The sequence below is a fragment of the Dasypus novemcinctus genome, chromosome 13 (genome assembly GCF_030445035.2).
Source record: "Dasypus novemcinctus isolate mDasNov1 chromosome 13, mDasNov1.1.hap2, whole genome shotgun sequence".
Classification (NCBI taxonomy): Eukaryota; Metazoa; Chordata; class Mammalia; order Cingulata; family Dasypodidae; genus Dasypus; species Dasypus novemcinctus.
Genome location: NC_080685.1, coordinates 6966769 through 6983975, shown reverse-complemented (window position 1 = coordinate 6983975; position 17207 = coordinate 6966769). Strand labels below are relative to the sequence as shown.

Here is a 17207-nt window from a genome sequence, read left to right as displayed (position 1 = left end):
GCTCGGCCACCCCTAAGGGCCCGCGGTTTCCTGCAGACTAGAAACCCCCTGGGAACGGGAAGGCCTGGGGACAAGGGGGAGGGGGAAACGCCGCGGGAGCGGGAGGGGCTGAGACCCGCAGCAGCTCCTCTCCCGGGAGCTCCGGGTGAGCTGGGTCTGGTCTCCCTGTGGGAACTTCTCCCCTGAACCTGGAGGCGCAGGCGCAGCAGGGGCGGGATCCGCAGGCCCCGTTTCCTTCCCGCCCGCGCTGAGCTAGAGAAGGGCTCTCTGGCTGCTCCAGCAAGAGTCTCTTCCTTCCCTTAAAGGGGTAAGTCCCCGGGATTTGCACTCAGAGCGCTGGAGCTCACCGTGACACGCTAGCACCACCGCAAGGGTTAACCCCTGAGGCCGTGGAGGCCTGTGGGCTCTTCCCAGCCTGTCCCCTCCTCAGGGACGTCCTTCCCGGTCACTTCCTGGGCACGCAGGGCCCCCGTGGGCTCATCTGCAATAGGGGTGGGGGGGAGGTAACTCAGGGACGACGTTGTGCGGGGCTGGGGTCACCCATGTAAGGACAGGCCGGTCCAGAAGGACTAATGTCAGACCCCGGAAGTCCAGGGAAATGGAAACCTGGGAAAACCCTTGACTCTGCGACCGGAATTCCAGGAGGAAGGAGCAGGCGCCCCCGCGCGGGCCCCGGAAGGACCTCACACGGGGGTCGGCCCCCCTAGGCCGGGGGCTGCGACCAGAGGAAACCCCCTCAAGCCCAGTCAGGCCTGGGGAGCCTCGCGGCCCCGCCCTGCAGCGTCTCTCTCAGGCCTCTCAGTCCTCCCGGCCAGGCCTGGAGTCTCAGCTCCGCGCTCCTGAGGGCGCCGCCAGCGTCCCGCCTCCCGGGGCTCCGGGCCCCGGCTGACCTCGGCGTCGGGGAAGAACTTGTCCTCCGTGCGCAGGACGTGCAGGGAGCCCGTCCTAGGGTGGGACTGCAGGCAGTGCTGGCCTCGGTCAGGGGCAGGCGGCTCTGTTGTGACTGGGATCTGAGCAGCAACTGCCGCGGCCCTGACGCAGGCGCCTCGTCGCACCATGCTCGCGGCCGGAACCCGCGTGGGCGGCTCTAAGTTATCATTTCATGTAAGTAGACAACGTTTATTCCGGGCTTTTCCCTCAGTGACTAGATGGCCTGTCAGTCTCTCTGTCTGTCCCCTTTCAGATTTCCCAGTTCACCCTCCTCCGCACTTGCCTGCAGGGTGAAGCCTCTGCCCCATACTGGGTGAGGAGCTTAGAGCAGTTCTAGGCAGAGCCTGCTAGATGTTTCCATGATCAGGACACATGCCTGGTTATAAAACAGTAGTGGGTGTAAATTTTTTGAAGAAAGCTGAGGAATACAACAATGTATAAAAAGAATTATACACAAAAATGTATTCCAGGTATGCAAGCTAGATCAATATGAGAAAAGCAATTAATGTAATTCATCGTATCAACAGGCTATAAGGAAAACATCTGACAAAATTCAAATATTCATTTATGATGAAAAAAATTCTCAGCAATCTAGAAATAGACAGGAACTTCTCAATTGGATAAAAAAACACCTACAAAAATCCTATAGCTAACATCATACTTAATGCTGAGAAACTAGATGCTTTTTCCTCAGAGGTCAGGAACAAGGCAAAGGCTGTTCCCTCTTACCACACCTATTCAACATTGTACTTGAAATCCCAGCTAATGCAGGAAGACAAGAAGAGGAAATAAAGGTATACAGAATGAGGAGGAAGAAATAAAAACTCTTTGAGAATGATATGATTATATAGAAAAATGCAAAAGAATGGACAAGAAGAAAAAAAATTCCTGGATTTAATCAGTAATTGTGCCAAGGTCATAGGCTATAAGGATAATATTGAAACATCAGTTGCTCTCCTAATACCAGCAATGGGCAACTGAAATTTGAAGTAAAAAATGCAATACTCTTTACATTAGCACAACCAAAAAGTAAATACTTAGGCATAAATCGAACAAAATATGTACAGGATCTACAGATGGAATACCAGAAAACTCTAATGAAAAATTTTTAAAATACCTAAATAAATGGGAGATGTTCTGTGTTCATGGCTAAGAGGATTTAATATTATTAAGATGTCAGTTCTTCCCAATTTGATCTATAGATTCAATGCAATCTCAATCAAAATCCCAGCAAGTCATTTGTGGATAGTGACAAACTCATTCAAAAATTTATAAGGAAAGGCAAAAGAATTCCCACTTTTGAAAACCTTTAACATCCTTCCACTCTGGGGTAAGTTTAGTGCTAAACACTTAGAGTATACAGTTAAATTTTTGGCTTACCCCTCACCCAGGATCCTGGGACAGAATCCCTTCATTCAGAGCACTTATTGGGTACTTAGTAGGTGCCAGGCCCAGTTGTTGGCAAACGGCTGCATCCTGAGCAAAGTCAAGGTTCCCGAGAAGGGAACTCAATGTCCAAGAAAGAAAGGAGGGGCTAAAAGGAAGAAAAGACATCTCCAAACCCTTCAAGTTAAGTAGCGCTAATGAGGGGCAATGCGTTCCCCTAACAGATCCTGAGAACTTTCCATGAGCACGTTCCATGGGGCAGGACCAGTGCTTGTCATGATCTTATTTGTACATTGATGTGAGTCTTTTCCTCATTTCAGAGAAGAAGGGGTCCTTGTACAGCTGAGCACCTAGTGATTGACAAAGCCCAGATAAAACAAATGTGATGGCAGAATGCTGAGTGTCACAAAAATTTGAGAAAAAGTAGATCCTGCTGTGAATGAACAAAGGCATTGCCAATGAAGGTAAGTGGAGATGACTAATTAAATGGACTACCATAAAGAAAGCTGCTTTGCAAACTTTATTTTATGAAACTATTTTAAAATAAAGGAGTGGGAGTAAACAGTGAACAGACACAAAAAAAGCTTTATGAATCAGAAGACAGGATGTGGGGCCTGGATTTACACCTTTACACAATGTACCTAACTGGGGAGAATGACTTGAGGAGGGATGCTCAGAGAAGAAGAATAGAACAGACAAATGTGGCCTTCTGAGAAGCAGGGAAGGGTGGTCCAGACCTAAAAACTGCATTACTTCAGATGTGATAATGCATGTGCAATCACATTGTAAATGTTAACGGACCAGAAAAATACAATGGTTAGATACTACATATTCATAGCATTTTTAAGTAATTCTGATTGAATTAGGTATTCTGAGTATATCTTGCTTAATGATCCTAAAAAATATAGGGGGTACCTATTATTTTACATGTCTCACAGATGAAGGAATTGAGATGGAGGCACCTAAAAACATAAATAACTTGGACAAGTGAAAAACTAGTACATGGCCAGCCCATTTGTGATCCTCAGTCCCGTCAACTTACTGACCTCCCAGTTTTAGGGAACTGTGGGTTTCAACCACAGCTTAAGAGAGCAAGGGAGAGGTCCCACTCTTCCACCCAGACCACTGTCCTGAAGTACAGGCTGACTGGAGCTTCCTATTCTTCTCTTCTTTCCTACCTTGCAAAGATGACCTCTGGTTTCCAGAATCAGTGTTGGCTATGAAGCTCCGGATGGTGGAGAAAGGCCAAACCTAGGTCTGTATCCCACTATCCCACTGGTGCTGCAGCTGCAATTGGAGGCAATTGTACACCAGAGGGCTTGGCATCAGCTGCAGTTGCAAGACTTGCATGTATGACATGGGGTGGCTCATGTGTCCAGTCAGGGTTCCTGGGTGACAGGCAAAGCATGTGAGAGCTGAGAGCAGAAGATGAGTTCAGGATGATCAATCTAAGCTCTTTACCACTCTCTAAACACCCTTCTTATTCCTTCCTTATTCAGCACCCTGACGCCGTGATGCAGGCAACACCTGCAGGCACCACTGTGTACAGAAGGTGTCACCTTTCATGTGGTACCTAGACATACTGAAATGAATGGAGCCCAGGCTGAATACAGCTGTGTGGAAAATCTCCTAATTGAATCTAGAGGGCCTTTTGTTTGCAGGTGAAGACATACCTATTTTTCTGTTATTTTGAAACCTAGGCTCCTAGAGAGAATGTTTGAGACAGGCTGCAAAGGATTTAAGGGAAGCAACTGTGGATTTCTACCTACAGGAATAAAAGAAAAGGGGAAAAAGATGTTGGACATCCAGGCTTTTTTTTTTTTTGTTTATAATGCAGCTATGGGGGATTGAACCCAGGAGCTCATCCATGTGACGTAGGCACTCAACCACTGAGCTACTCCTGTTCCACCATCCAGGCTTATTTTTTTTTTATTCCCCCTGTGGCCTTTTCCTTGCTGTCTGCTCTCTGTGTCCATTTGCTGTGTGTTCTCCTGTGTCTGTATTTATTTATTTTATTTCCCCTCCCCCTTGTGGCTTTGCTTGCTGTCTGCTCTCTGTGTCCATTTGCTGTGTGCTCTTCTGTGTTTTTGCTTGTCTCCCTTTCTGTCGCATCATCTTGCTGAGCTGGCTCTCTGTGGTGCTTGCAGGCCGGGCGGCACTCCACGGCAAGTAGGCACTCCTGCCTTCGCAAGGAGGCCCCGGGATGTGAACCCAGGGCCCCATATGGTAGACGGGAGCCCACCTGATTGAGCCACAGCCGCTTCCCCCTCCAGGGCTTTTTGAATCCTTGAACATTGAGTTGGGCATTACTAGACCTTCATGTGAATTTCTCACAGTTCTGGAATGTTTGGAACTTCCTCTTTTGGGAACTTGTGACCACCCCTCCAACTACTCCCCCACATACATTCTTTGCTACTTGGTGGTGACCAGCCCTATAAAATAGCCATATGGATCACTTCCTTATTGGGTCCTTGGGGGCCATATTTGTTTTGGAAGCAGAATCTGTGGTTCATTACAGGTTAACACAAGGCACAGTTCTTATATTACACACACATCCAGTGAGGTCTGCAGCCATAACCCCTAATCAAATTGTTTATTCTTCTACAGAGAAATGGAAGCACAGTCTCAGCAAATGGACACATAGTCTCACATCACATCAGGTCAGGTTCAGAGGGAGCCTGGTCCCATGGGAGTGTACCCCATTGATGTAATAGGGTGCTTCTCTCCTCCCCTCCACGTCCCCCATTCATTTCTTGAATGTTTACTTAGAATTGTTTGTAATGATTTCATCTTCCTGGTAGCACCTTATATTCTATCAGATTCTCATCATTCATGCCTGGGTTCACGTAATCTTCTTTTGCATTCTCAGAACCTATGCTGTCCGCACTAGCAAATGCCTCTCCAGTCTTGTTACCCTAAGGCCCTATTCTTATGTTGCTGTGCTACTTCTGAAAGCTCACCTCCACTGCCTGCCACACAAACCCTGAACTCTCCATGCTTCCTTTATAGTTCCTCCTAATTCTACCCCCACTTGTCTTAATCCAAGTCACTTCCCATGATGCTTGTATACAAATCCTCCCCTATAATCACTGTGTGCCTTCCAGCTTCCCTTCTTTTGTACATAAGCTCTTCTCTTGGCCTGCTGTACCCTCCGTATTTCCTCAAGGCACTGTTTATTAATTTTTATTCCTCTGCAATTTAATATCCTTGGTAAGCTTTTATGATAATTCACACTGAGCTGAATACTATAACATATTAAGGGAACAAACCTGTTTGGTGAAGGATTTGCTAACCAAGGAACAGGTGACCCTAAAATTGGAAGCTCTGAGAGGGACACTAGTGAAGAATGTTTTCCTAGACACCTGAGACACATCCTGCAGTTTCTGCTCAAATGTCTAGTGAGGGAGCTCACCCTTCCCACGAGCAGCCTTTGAACCATTAGACAACTCCGGTGGTCAGTAACGGACCTGTACGTATGGCTGCCACCTGATGCCTCATACTCTTCCTGCATTCTTCATTCAGCCTAGGAGTGTCACCAAACAAATCTGTGTCCCTACCTCTTTTAAGTCCTTCAAATATTTGAAACTGGTTGCCATCCCACTGTGGTCTTTCATTTTGATATTGTGATCTGGATATTTAGAATCAAGATCTAAGCTTGTTCTTAATTTATCACTACTTAATTTCATTTTGTCACTTTTAATCCTTTGTTCTCCTTTGCTGAAACTTATTCAAATTCTGTATTGAAGAGATACTACGCTTGTAGGAGAAAAGGGAAATATTTTCATCAAATTTCTTACATATTCTATCACACTGGTTTTTTTTTTCTTATATTAGGGAAAAGCCCCTAATAAAATAATGTGTTGTACTGTAGGCTGTACTCATGCTGTTTCCACAGGTTTTCTCTGTATGAGAGGATGGGTGAGGGCAGAATGCCAGCAACAGGGCTGTGTGAGTCCAGTGTTCCCTCCACTCTCAAGCTGGGTGACCTTGATCAAGATAAAGTCTCTGCTGAGCCTCAGAACTAACGCAGAAATGCCACCATCTACTTACTGGTATCCATTTGAGGATGCAATGAGTTAGAGCTTATACAACCTTTGCTCGGTAAGGGGCATCACTTACAATAGGTGCAAAATAAATCATATTTCAATTTTCCTTTCTTACTTGCAGTAATCCTAGGAAAAGCCTTTGCTGCTTTGTACCTAGAGAAAAGTTGGCAATAGGATAGAGGATGGCAGTTTAAAAGGATGGTCACACCATGAAACGATACTAACTTTTTAACAGTTTTTCATCACTGACTGAAGGAGGAATCTCTATAAATTTTATACCTGGCTTCACAATAAAACATTCAGATATCCTGAGAGAAATAAGAGTCTCTTACATTTCCTATAAGATGATTTGACAAATTAAGTCTCCAAACAATCCACATGCTTTCCTGAGTGAAAATTTGAAATATAGGCCAAATGAGAAGAAATGAAAACTGGAATATTAATTTACACAGACCTCTTAGGCTGTGATCTCAAGGATCTCTTGGCTAACTGGAAGGATTCCTAGAGATTGAGGGAAGGGAATATCGCCTGCTCTGCTAAAATATTAGGCTATAACTCCATCTGGTATATGGTTGTTGATGGATCAGATGAGGTTATAGCACTGCGACTGAACACATTGTTGAAACTGGGAACCCACAAATGGTAGAAAAAGGCTGTGCAAAGGAAAGAAACCATGGCAGAAAGAAACTCTGGTCTAATTTTGGGGATCAATAGCCCGCATTTGCCAATGGGAGCTAGAGTATCAGAATTGGAGCCTGGAACAACAGCAAAGTTACCTGACACACCTGCTATCTGTCCATAAAACTCTATCCTAGAGTCTGAGTCAAACCAAGATGGGTCTACAGAACCTAACTCCAAGACCAAATCTCGCAGACTAGACAGAGCTATTGAGAAACAATATATGGAGATACCTTGGAGGCCCTCAGATGTAGGTTCTTTATAATGAGAATACTCCCTGGCTACATCCAGAGCACAGCAGGCTCCATGTTCGTGAAACAAGGGCCAGGAGCTGCAGGAAGGCTGGTGGGAATCGGACAGGCCAGGATGACTGGAAGAACTCAAATAACATTCATCCTTTGAGTCCTTCAAGACTTCCTTCATTTTGTCCCTCTGCAGCTCCCTCCTGAGCCTGATGGGGCTGGGAGGGCAGAAGATTAATGCAGGAGGGGTAGGACAGCACAGTGATCCAGCTGGTCCTTGCTGGAAACTGAAGAGAGCAGTCACAGAAGGCAAGGAGCCATCCCTTCCAAGAGAAGAGAACAGTCTCATCTGACTACAGCACAGTGGGGCTGGCGTGGAGGCAGGAAAGGCAGAGGCGCTGTTGCTCAGTGCCAAGAAACCAAAGCTAACAGTGCTGAGGAGAGATATGCAGCTCACCCTGATTCTTAACCATGCGGGAGAGAACAGCTGGTTTCTGTGAGTGCAAGAAATACCTGAGGCCGGTTAGCCCACATTGGGTCAGAGGGACCCTAAGTACCATGAAGAAAATGGACAGCCTTGTTAAAGACCTATGTCATCCTTGGTTGTATTATTGAATGTGGAAGTCCAGCAGTTTTTGTTCATCTCTGCTCTTAGAATATATGGCCACCTTGTACCTCTTTGTGTGTTCTTTCTGGTACTCTCCCCATATTTACCCTGTATATTACCAGCCCCGGATCATCCATTTTTACCTGGGAGCTGGTGATTCTTCTTCTCCTTCATCCTCTTCATTTTCATGATTTTCTGTCAAGAAATTCAGAAATGTCCAGAGAAACATGTATAGTTCCCACTACAAACATTACAAACCCAATGTCCTATGTGGGTATGGAGACACGAATTATCTTGTCGGAGGTCAGAAGCCATGGAGAGACTGTACTGAAAGTCTCATATTTCTTCTTTAAAGGATTGGCCTGGCATGAACTTCTCATCCCTTTGGCAAGCAGTCCCAAATCTCACCATCATGACATCTCTGTGTGGAATTGGGTGAGATGTGAAAAATGTCTTTTGTTCACCATCTCATGGAATGCTTCTCCAGCTTCCTTCTTGACTTGTCCAGTCACAAGGCTGAGCCATTGATCTCAGTGGCTCTATCCCAACCTGGCTCTCACAAAGAACTTCCTCCATTCTTAAATATATATATATATATATATATATATATATATTCAAAATTATATATATATATATGAATATTCAAAATAAGTGCATAGTGAAAGTGTGGACTTAGAAAATAAGCATCCATAACATCATACGGGAGCCCCACCCATCACTCCTCCACCATCACCTTGCGTTGTGATACATTTGTTACAAACTATGCAAGAGTATGGTCAAACCATTCCTAGTAACTATATCCATATTATACATTAGGTATATTTTTCCCCAACACACCCAATTTTTTAAATCAATAAAATTGATTTGTTAAAGCATACAATGTATCCAAAATGTACAATCAGTGGTATTTCATATAATCACATAGTTTAGCATTCATCACTTCATTATTAAAACACTTTCATTATTTCAGTGATAACAATAATAAACTAAAAATAGGCAAACAAACAGGGAAAATCCTCCCCTCTCAATCTCTCTATTTTCCTGGCTATACATAGTTGCTATTTCTGACTAATCTTGCATAATTTTATATTTGTTTCTTAAGCAGTTTAATTGAGATCTATTCACATATCATATGATCTATCCAAAGGGTATAATCAATGGCTCTTTTTTTAGCGGTTAGAAAAAGCTTTGTTGTAAAATTCTAAAATAAATAGAAATATAGATTGCAAGAAATTATAAATTTTAAAAGAGAGTGTAAGGCCAGTGGTATTTAATGTAATCAATTATAAAAGATAGATAATATAGCAACAAACACTTATAAATACAAATTAAAATCTTAATATAAAATTTAATTATAACGTAATTCTAATTTTTATATTACAGCTCTAACTACTGGACATAATAATCTCTAAGAGTGAAATAAATCATTGGTTTAGTTATTTAATTTCCTTTAGGCCATAATTCTTCCTGCATAATCAAATTCCTATCTGGGAATTCTTCACATCTTATTGGATTGAATTAAAGCAGAAAAAAATATGCCACCTCATAATTTTATGAGGCAGAAAAACTCAAAATCTTTTTCAACAGTAGTTGGGCTAAATCATTAGTGATCCAGATGGATTGTTTGAATTAATGGGTATGCATAAGAAAGGGTTAAATTAAAATGAGGTGTCCAAAAATATATCTCTTCTCCAGTCCTCCTCAATTAAAAGCAAGAGTTTATTTTGTTTGAAGAAAGTTAGAGAATACTGATCACAGGAATAATTTGCTAGTTGCACTGAGAAATTATTGTTCATACACTATCATATTGTTATTTTACATTTATCTGGTCTACTCAGCTCTTATTTGGTTATTATTTGCATGGAATCACTTTTTCCAACGTTTCCCTTTAAACTTGTTGTGTCCTTGCATCTGAGGAGGATCTCTGGTAGACAGCGTAGAGATGGCTCCTATTTTTTATCCATTCTATCAGTCTGTATCTTTTGATTGGGGATTTCAGTCCATTCACATTCAGTGTTACTGTTCCTGGAAAGGCATTACTTACTCCATTTTGCCCTTTGGTTCTCTGTTGTCATACCACTCTATTGTCTGCCTTCTTAGCCTTTAGTTTACCCGCCCTAATAATTTTCATTTCTAAACTCTTCTCCAAACCCCTCGCCCTTGTTTTTTCCTTCCAGGCTGCAGCACCCTCTTTAGTATCTGTTGATAACATACTCTACGAGTTTTTGTTTGTCTGTGAAGACTCTGAACTCACCCTCATTTTTGAAGGAGAACTTTGCAGGATACAGAATTCTTGGCTGGCAATTTTTCTCTTTCATTACCTTAAACACATCAAACCACTTCTTCTCTCCTCCATGGTTTCTGATAAGAGGTCTGCACTAAATCTTTTCAGCATTCCCTTGTACCTGTTTTGTTTTTCTCTTGCAGATTTCAGAAGCCTTTCTTGATGTCTGATATTTGTCATTCCAAAGAGTAGGTGTCTTGGGGTAGGTCTGTTTAGATTTATTCTGTTTGGGGTGTGTTGTCCTTCTTGATTATTAATATTTATGCACTTCATAAGGGTTGGGAAGTTTTCAGTCATTGTTTCCTTAAAATATTCTTTCTTCCCCTTGCCATTCTCTTCTTTTTTTTAAAAGATTTTTTTTTTTTTATTTACTTCTCTCCCCTTCCACCCCCCAGTTGTCTGCTCTCTGTGTCCATTCGCTGTGTGTTCTTCTGTGACTGCTTCTATCCTTATCAGTGGCACTGGGTATCTGTGTTTCTTTTTGTTGTGTCATCTTGTTATGTCAGCTCTCCGTGTGTGCAGCACCATTCTTGGGCAGGCTGCACTTTCTTTCCCACTGGGTGGCTCCCCTTACGGGGTGCACTCCTTGCATGTGGGGCTCCCCTTCGCGGGGAACAGCCCTGAGTGACAGGGCTCTCCTTGTGCACATCAGCACTGCACATGGGCCAGCTCCACATGGGACAAGGAGGCCAGGGGTTTGAACCGCAGACCTCCCATGTGGTAGGCGGACACCCTATCCATTGAGTCAAGTCTGCTTCCCTCCATTCTCTTCCTCTAGGACACCAATAATTGGAATGTGCGTTTTACATTCTCGTTCAATTTCCTGAGACTCTGTTCCATTTTTTTCCCATTCTATTCTCTTTCTATTCTCCTGTCTTTTTTAATTCAGATATTCTGCCTTTGAAGTCACTAATTCTGTCTTCAAAAAATTCAAATCTATTCCCATGTGCCTCTAATATATATAATTTTTAAATCCACTCTTTTTTTAATTTAAAATTAAAAAAAAAAATTTCTCTCTCCCCCAGTTGTCTGCTCTCTGTGTCCATTCCCTGTGTGTTCTTCTGTGACCATTTCTATCCTTAGCAGCAGCACCGAGAATCTGTGTTTCTTTTTGTTGCATCATCTTTTGTCAGCTCTCCTTGTGTGCGGCTCCATTCTTGGGTAGGCTGCACTTCTGTTTTGCACTGGGAGGCTCTCCTTACGGGGTGCACTCCTTGTACATGGGGCTCCCCTATGCGGGGGACACCCCTGTTTGGCAGGGCACTCCTTGCGTGCATCAGCACTGCACATGGGCCAGCTGCACATGGGTCAAGGAGGCCTGGGGTTTGAACTATGGACCTCCCATGTGGTAGGCAGATGCCCTATCCATTAGGCCAAGTCCGCTTCCCCTCTAATATAGTTTTAATCTCATCCATCCTGTCTTTCATTTCCATAAGGTCTGTTACTTTTTTTGCAGGCTTTTAAATTATCCTTTATGCTCACCCAGTGTCATCTTAATATCCTTTATTTCTTTAGCCAAATTTTCTATAAATTTGTTGAAGTGATTTAGGACATTTGTATGATTATCAGTGATTAATTGCCTTAAATCCTTTATCTCTTTAGGATATTTGATTTGTTCTTTTGGGTGGGCCATCATTTCATGTTTCCTAGTATCTTTGTAATTTTTCCTGGTATCTCGGGATCTGAATATATTGGTATATTTACTCTGATGGCCAAGTTCTCTCTCTTGCCTATTGTTTTTTTCCACAGCATTTCTTTGATATTTAGTTCAACTTATTCTCAGTCTACAAAATTGTCCTGCTTAAGTTTTCAAAATCAGGACAAGGACTCAGTAGTGGGGCACAGATTTTTCCCAGGTGTATACAGAGAGCATGAACAGTTTTTGTTCATGCAATTTCCAGACCTGCCAGGAGATGGCGATCGGTAGTGCACCATTCCACTGAGGTGTTTCACTTTCAGCTTTCCTGTGGTCCTGTGCTGAATCTCCAGAGTGGTGATCAAAGCAGGCTGTGCTGGCTGAAGTCACTGAAGAAAAGCATCCAACCCCCCCTACCTTTTCACTTGAAACACCTGACAGGGAGAATGGTGTCTATTTCCCTCTCAGTCAATGGCAGTGAGCCAGGCATTTTACCCCAGCTTTAAATCCTGGGGGTGGTGGAGGGGAGCCCTTCCTGGCTGCAACAGGGGCTTGGTAATGCACATTTGTCATTTCAGCTTCTTTGTCTTTCTGTCCCTCACCCTCCTGGGAGTTGTGTACCACTGTCCTGGTCTGCTGACCACCAAAGCAAGTCCATCAGAGCATTCAGCACCTACTCATTCTTGAAGGAGATGTCTAAGAACTTTGTCCTACTTCCCTCAGTGCATCCAAGGACTTCACAGGGACCTGCAGGTTGGCACCTACTGTCTAATCAGGGGAAATTCTTTCTATTAATGTGTCCTTTATAAACCATGATCAGTCACCAGCTCTACTCTCTTCACTATTTAAACCCTCTCCTAAAGTGAGGATGTCTTCCTTTCTGAAGTGAATTCACGAGTATTACCTCATTGGACTGCTACAGAAACCATGCAGCACATTAACTGAGCCCATTTTACAGATGAGGAAACATGAATCCAGGATGGAAAAACCAATCACCCACAGTTAATAAGAGCAGTGCTCAGCTAGAGGCAGGGGCTTTGATACTAGCTGTTCACTGTGACAAGCACCCTGCTCTCACGTCCTTTTTTCTGTCTATTGACACTGGGTGGATGCTGCCTTTCACCCTCAAGTCCAAGTTTCATCAGGGAAGGAGACACTTTTAATCTGTGACCAGTGTGTTTCTTATTTGCTCTCTCCCAGGCAGGCCTGATCCTTTGGTGGCCACAAATGTGAAGTTAAATACAGGATTTACAAATAAATATGTATATTAGGGACAAATGTCTGCTGAGGAGGTGCTAAGGTATGGCGTTTCCTGCAGGTCTGGGAACTTGGAGCAGATCCAGGCAAGCAGGGCCTGGGGACAACCTACCTGTGCTGAGGTTACGGGCAAGGCGCTCTGCCTTCATACACCCTCAGCGAGTTGCTCCAGGAAGCGTCCTTTAACTTCTGCTTTAACTGTGTTAACTCCGGTGCCTGATCTTCAATTAGGAAATCATATTCCCTGAGGTGGAAGAGAGAAAACTTAAAAGTGAAGGAACAAGTGAAATGTTATAAGGACTTTCACAGAGATTCTATGAGCATATCCCCAACAGCCCTACAAGCAGAATTTTTGTCCATGTTTCCTGACCTGTACATTTTTCTGTGCACCCACCTTGTGGCATTGTATACTCCTAGCTATCTTTTGTCTTCTAGACCTCTCTATATTGTCACATAATGAGAATTTTTTGTCTAGTTAATTTTCCTTCTATGAAATACATGCCATAATCTATGGGCAACCGTAAAGAGAGAACTTCACCACACCATGATTTTTAACCCCACAGGAGAGAACGAGTGGTTTCATAGAGTGCAAGTAATCCCTCGGACTAGTTAGTTCACCTTAGGCTCTACTGCTCCTACATGTACCACAAAGAGCAAAGCATCAGGCCAAGTTCATCATGGATGAGTGAAGGAAAATAGTACAATCAGTCGAGTTGTTCCTCCTTGAAACTGGAGTCTTTGGCCTCAAAGATTTGTCTTTTTTTTTTTAGGTGCCTTCTCTATAATTTACCTCTATAATACCAGCCCCTGATTATTATTACCTGGGAACACGTAGTCCCTGTATTTCTTCATGCATCTTATCTTCATGATTTTCTGGGAACAAAAAAAGAAATGTCTGGTCAGATTCTCACTTCACCAGTTAGAAACATAGAGGCCTAAGTGGGCATGAAAACAAATTATCTTGTATGAATGGAGGATACACTGAGAAAAGTGTACAGATCACTCTCATATTTGGCCTTAAAGAAATGGCTGTCATGGTTTTCTGATACATGAGTCAATGAGTCCCTGCTCTGTTGATCACAAATCATGATACACTGTTCCTGAAATCAGACAAAATGTTAAAAGTGTCTTTTGTTCCTCATGTCAGTTGGTTCTTTTCAAGTCTCCTCTGGACTTTCCCAAATCTATCCTCCATCCAGAATGGGTCTCTATGTCCATCTCAGCTTCACATAGACTTCTTTCTTCTCTCAGGAGAAAGTTTCACCCCAGTCCTACTTTCCTCCATACTTCCAGGTACTTCTCAGGGAACTGGAAGTCTGCACCTTCCATATATCAAGGTACATGCCATCAAAGAAAGTGTCCCAGAATAAATCAATATTGCCCAAACATTTATATCCCATTACATCCTTAAAACAATCCAGAAGAGCAAGAGTTGTTGTTCTTTTTTTCCCTTCTTAGTGTACATTCATGATTATTTACTCTTTTGGTAATACATAGCAGGACAGCCGCTAGCAACCAGGCAACATGTTATTCGAGCCATTTTACAGATGAGGAAACACAAATCCAGGAAGGGTAAATCAGTCACTCACCCACAGTTAGTAAAGACAGTGCTCAGGCTAGTGGCTGGGAAACAGCTGTTTGCTACAGGGCTCTATTCATGCTAAAAGCTGCCTCCTGTCACATCCTTCTTTCTGCTCATTGACATTGATGGATGCTGCCTTCTGCTCTAAAGTCCACATTCCATGGGAAAGAAGGAGACACTTTCAATCCCAGAGGGCTTTGCATCTGTGCTCACACCCAGGTAGTCCTGAACCTGCCAAGCCCCCAGCTGTGAACTGGAACATGGGAGAGCAGGTACCCGTCACGTGTTCAGGGTGGAGGGGTGGAACTGCTGTGGATCTGAGGACTTGGAGCAGCTCACTGGAAGCAGGGCTGGTGCCCACTTACCTGTGCTGAGCTTACTGTCAAGGTGCTCTGCCAGTCAGCAGCCCTCAGCCAGTTGCTCTGGAAGGTGCTGTATCTGGGGGTTGTCCGAGTCCTTGTGGGTGAGGAGGTCCTTGAGGTGCTGATTGAGGAGGTCAGAGCACATCTACCTTCTTGTAACTTCTGTCCTAACTGGATCAGCTCTCGTGCTTGATCCTGAACTAGGAAATGCTATTTCCTAAGGTGGGATAAAGGGGAAGTTTAAGAGTGGAAATGGGCTAATGGTAAGTCATATGGGCTGCAGTAGATAATTCTGTATTTCTCCAAGAAGACCACAAGCAGAGTTCTTATAAATGTTGGGTGACCTGCTCAAGATTTTTTTTGGCCCAGTGAATAGAGGCTACTGCAGCATTTTTGCCAGAGCTCTTTTGACCTCTAGGCCTTTTCCTCTCATTATTGCCACATGATATGAACTGTTTTTAGTTCAGTTATATATATTGCTATGAAATACCTGTCAAGAGTGAATCTTAGCCTGGTTTTGACCACACAGGAAACAAGAAATGTTCTCTTTGAATACAAGAAATCCCTAACACTGGATAGTTCACACTGGGTCAGACAGTCTCTATGTAACTGTCACAAAATAACATGGAACAAGTAATAAGCAGTGGAAACCAGTAGAACTGCTAGGAAAACAGACAAAATTCTTAAGGGGCTACTTTGTGGTTGGCTAAATGGTGAGTAGCCACTTTTGTTTTTTCCTGGATGGGAATTCTTAGGTGGCAAAATTACATTAATAACCCATGTGCCTTTAGACTTACATCAGGATTACTGGCTTTTTTCTTTCCACATCCTGGTGCTTCTTTTGATTTTCTGCTAATAAATTCAGGCAGGAAAAGTTATACATTACTCAGTTCCCACCTCACAGGTACACACCCAGGGACCTACATATGCAAAGGGGTAAATATGAGAACAAAGAATATACAGACTTGCTGGGAAACCAGTAGTAGATTCAGTCTGTAAAATAAGAGTACTCACTGGCCTCATCCAGAGGAGGGAGGACTTCCAGCTCATGAAACATGAAGGCCACATTACTGGGAGGTTCTTGGAAGTTGGGCAGGTCATGGCAATAGGAAGGACTCAAAGAGCCTTCATCCAATATGGCCGGCTGCAGTTCATCCATTTCCTTCTGTTTTTTGTAGCTTCCTACTGAGTGGGGTGAGGTAAGGAGGAGAGAATATTAAACCAACAGTGATGGCACAGCACACTACAGCATCCCAGCTAGGCCTCTTTGGAAGGCCAGTTGAGAGTTCACTGAGGTCAGGAGACATCTTCTCAAGGGGAAGAAAGCAATACTGCAATGACTAGAGCAGAGTGTAGCTGCTGAGGGGGCAGGAAGTGAGGGCAGCCATTGCTCACTGTACTGGGTGCACAAAATGCTGATAAACAGGTCATCACTGGGGATTGGCAGGTTCATGGTTAAAAGTCCAATGCTGGGAATGCTCTTTTGGCAATGTGTCAAGTAGAGGTTGCTGGTTTGGGGTGTTGGATGTGGGGGGCATTCAGGATAGGGTGCACCTGGGGCGGGCTTCTAGGGAGTGAGTGTATGTTCATCTTGCCATAGTGCCTTATGTCATTGGGTGAAGATCCACATAATGAGTGGCACGGTGGTGGACTCCCATCCTGGGGAGGCCCACTATGTTCTCAAATAGGGGGACAGGAGTCTCTCGAGAGCATGGGCAGTGCCTAATAGGGGAGAGGTTGCTGTGAGTGCCAGGGAGGGGGAAGGAGGAATAGAATAGATGGAACAGGGGGCATTTTGGGGGTGATCAAGTGTTCTACGTGATCCTGCTATGATGGATACAGGCCATACTGAATTGCATCAAAGTTTATAAAAGTGTATGGTCCAAAATGTAAACCATAATGTAAACCATTTACCAAATGTATTAGTCAGCCAAAGGGGTGCTGATGCAAAATACCAGAAATTGGTTGGTTTTTATAAAGGGTATTTATTTGGGGTAGGAGCTTACAGAGACCAGTCCATAAAGCATAAGTTACTTTCCTCACCAAAGTCTATTTTCATGTATTGGAGCAAGATGACTGCTGCCATCTGTGAGAGTTCATGCTTCCTGGGTTCCTCTGGGCTCAGCTCCTCTCTTTTCTCCACAAGGTCAGCTGTAGACTCTGAGGCTCTCTAGACTTTGCTTCTCTCCACAAGGTC

The 17207-nt window shown here is 43.7% G+C and overlaps 1 long non-coding RNA gene across 1 annotated transcript; it reads left to right on the top strand.

Annotated features, from left to right (window-relative positions):
- Positions 1–234: 234 nt before the first annotated feature.
- Positions 235–4623, top strand: LOC139436254 (uncharacterized). Its single transcript, XR_011645350.1, has 3 exons — positions 235–1104; positions 2637–2780; positions 3816–4623. It is a non-coding gene; the product is annotated as an uncharacterized lncRNA (long non-coding RNA).
- The last annotated feature ends 12584 nt before the right edge of the window (positions 4624–17207 follow it).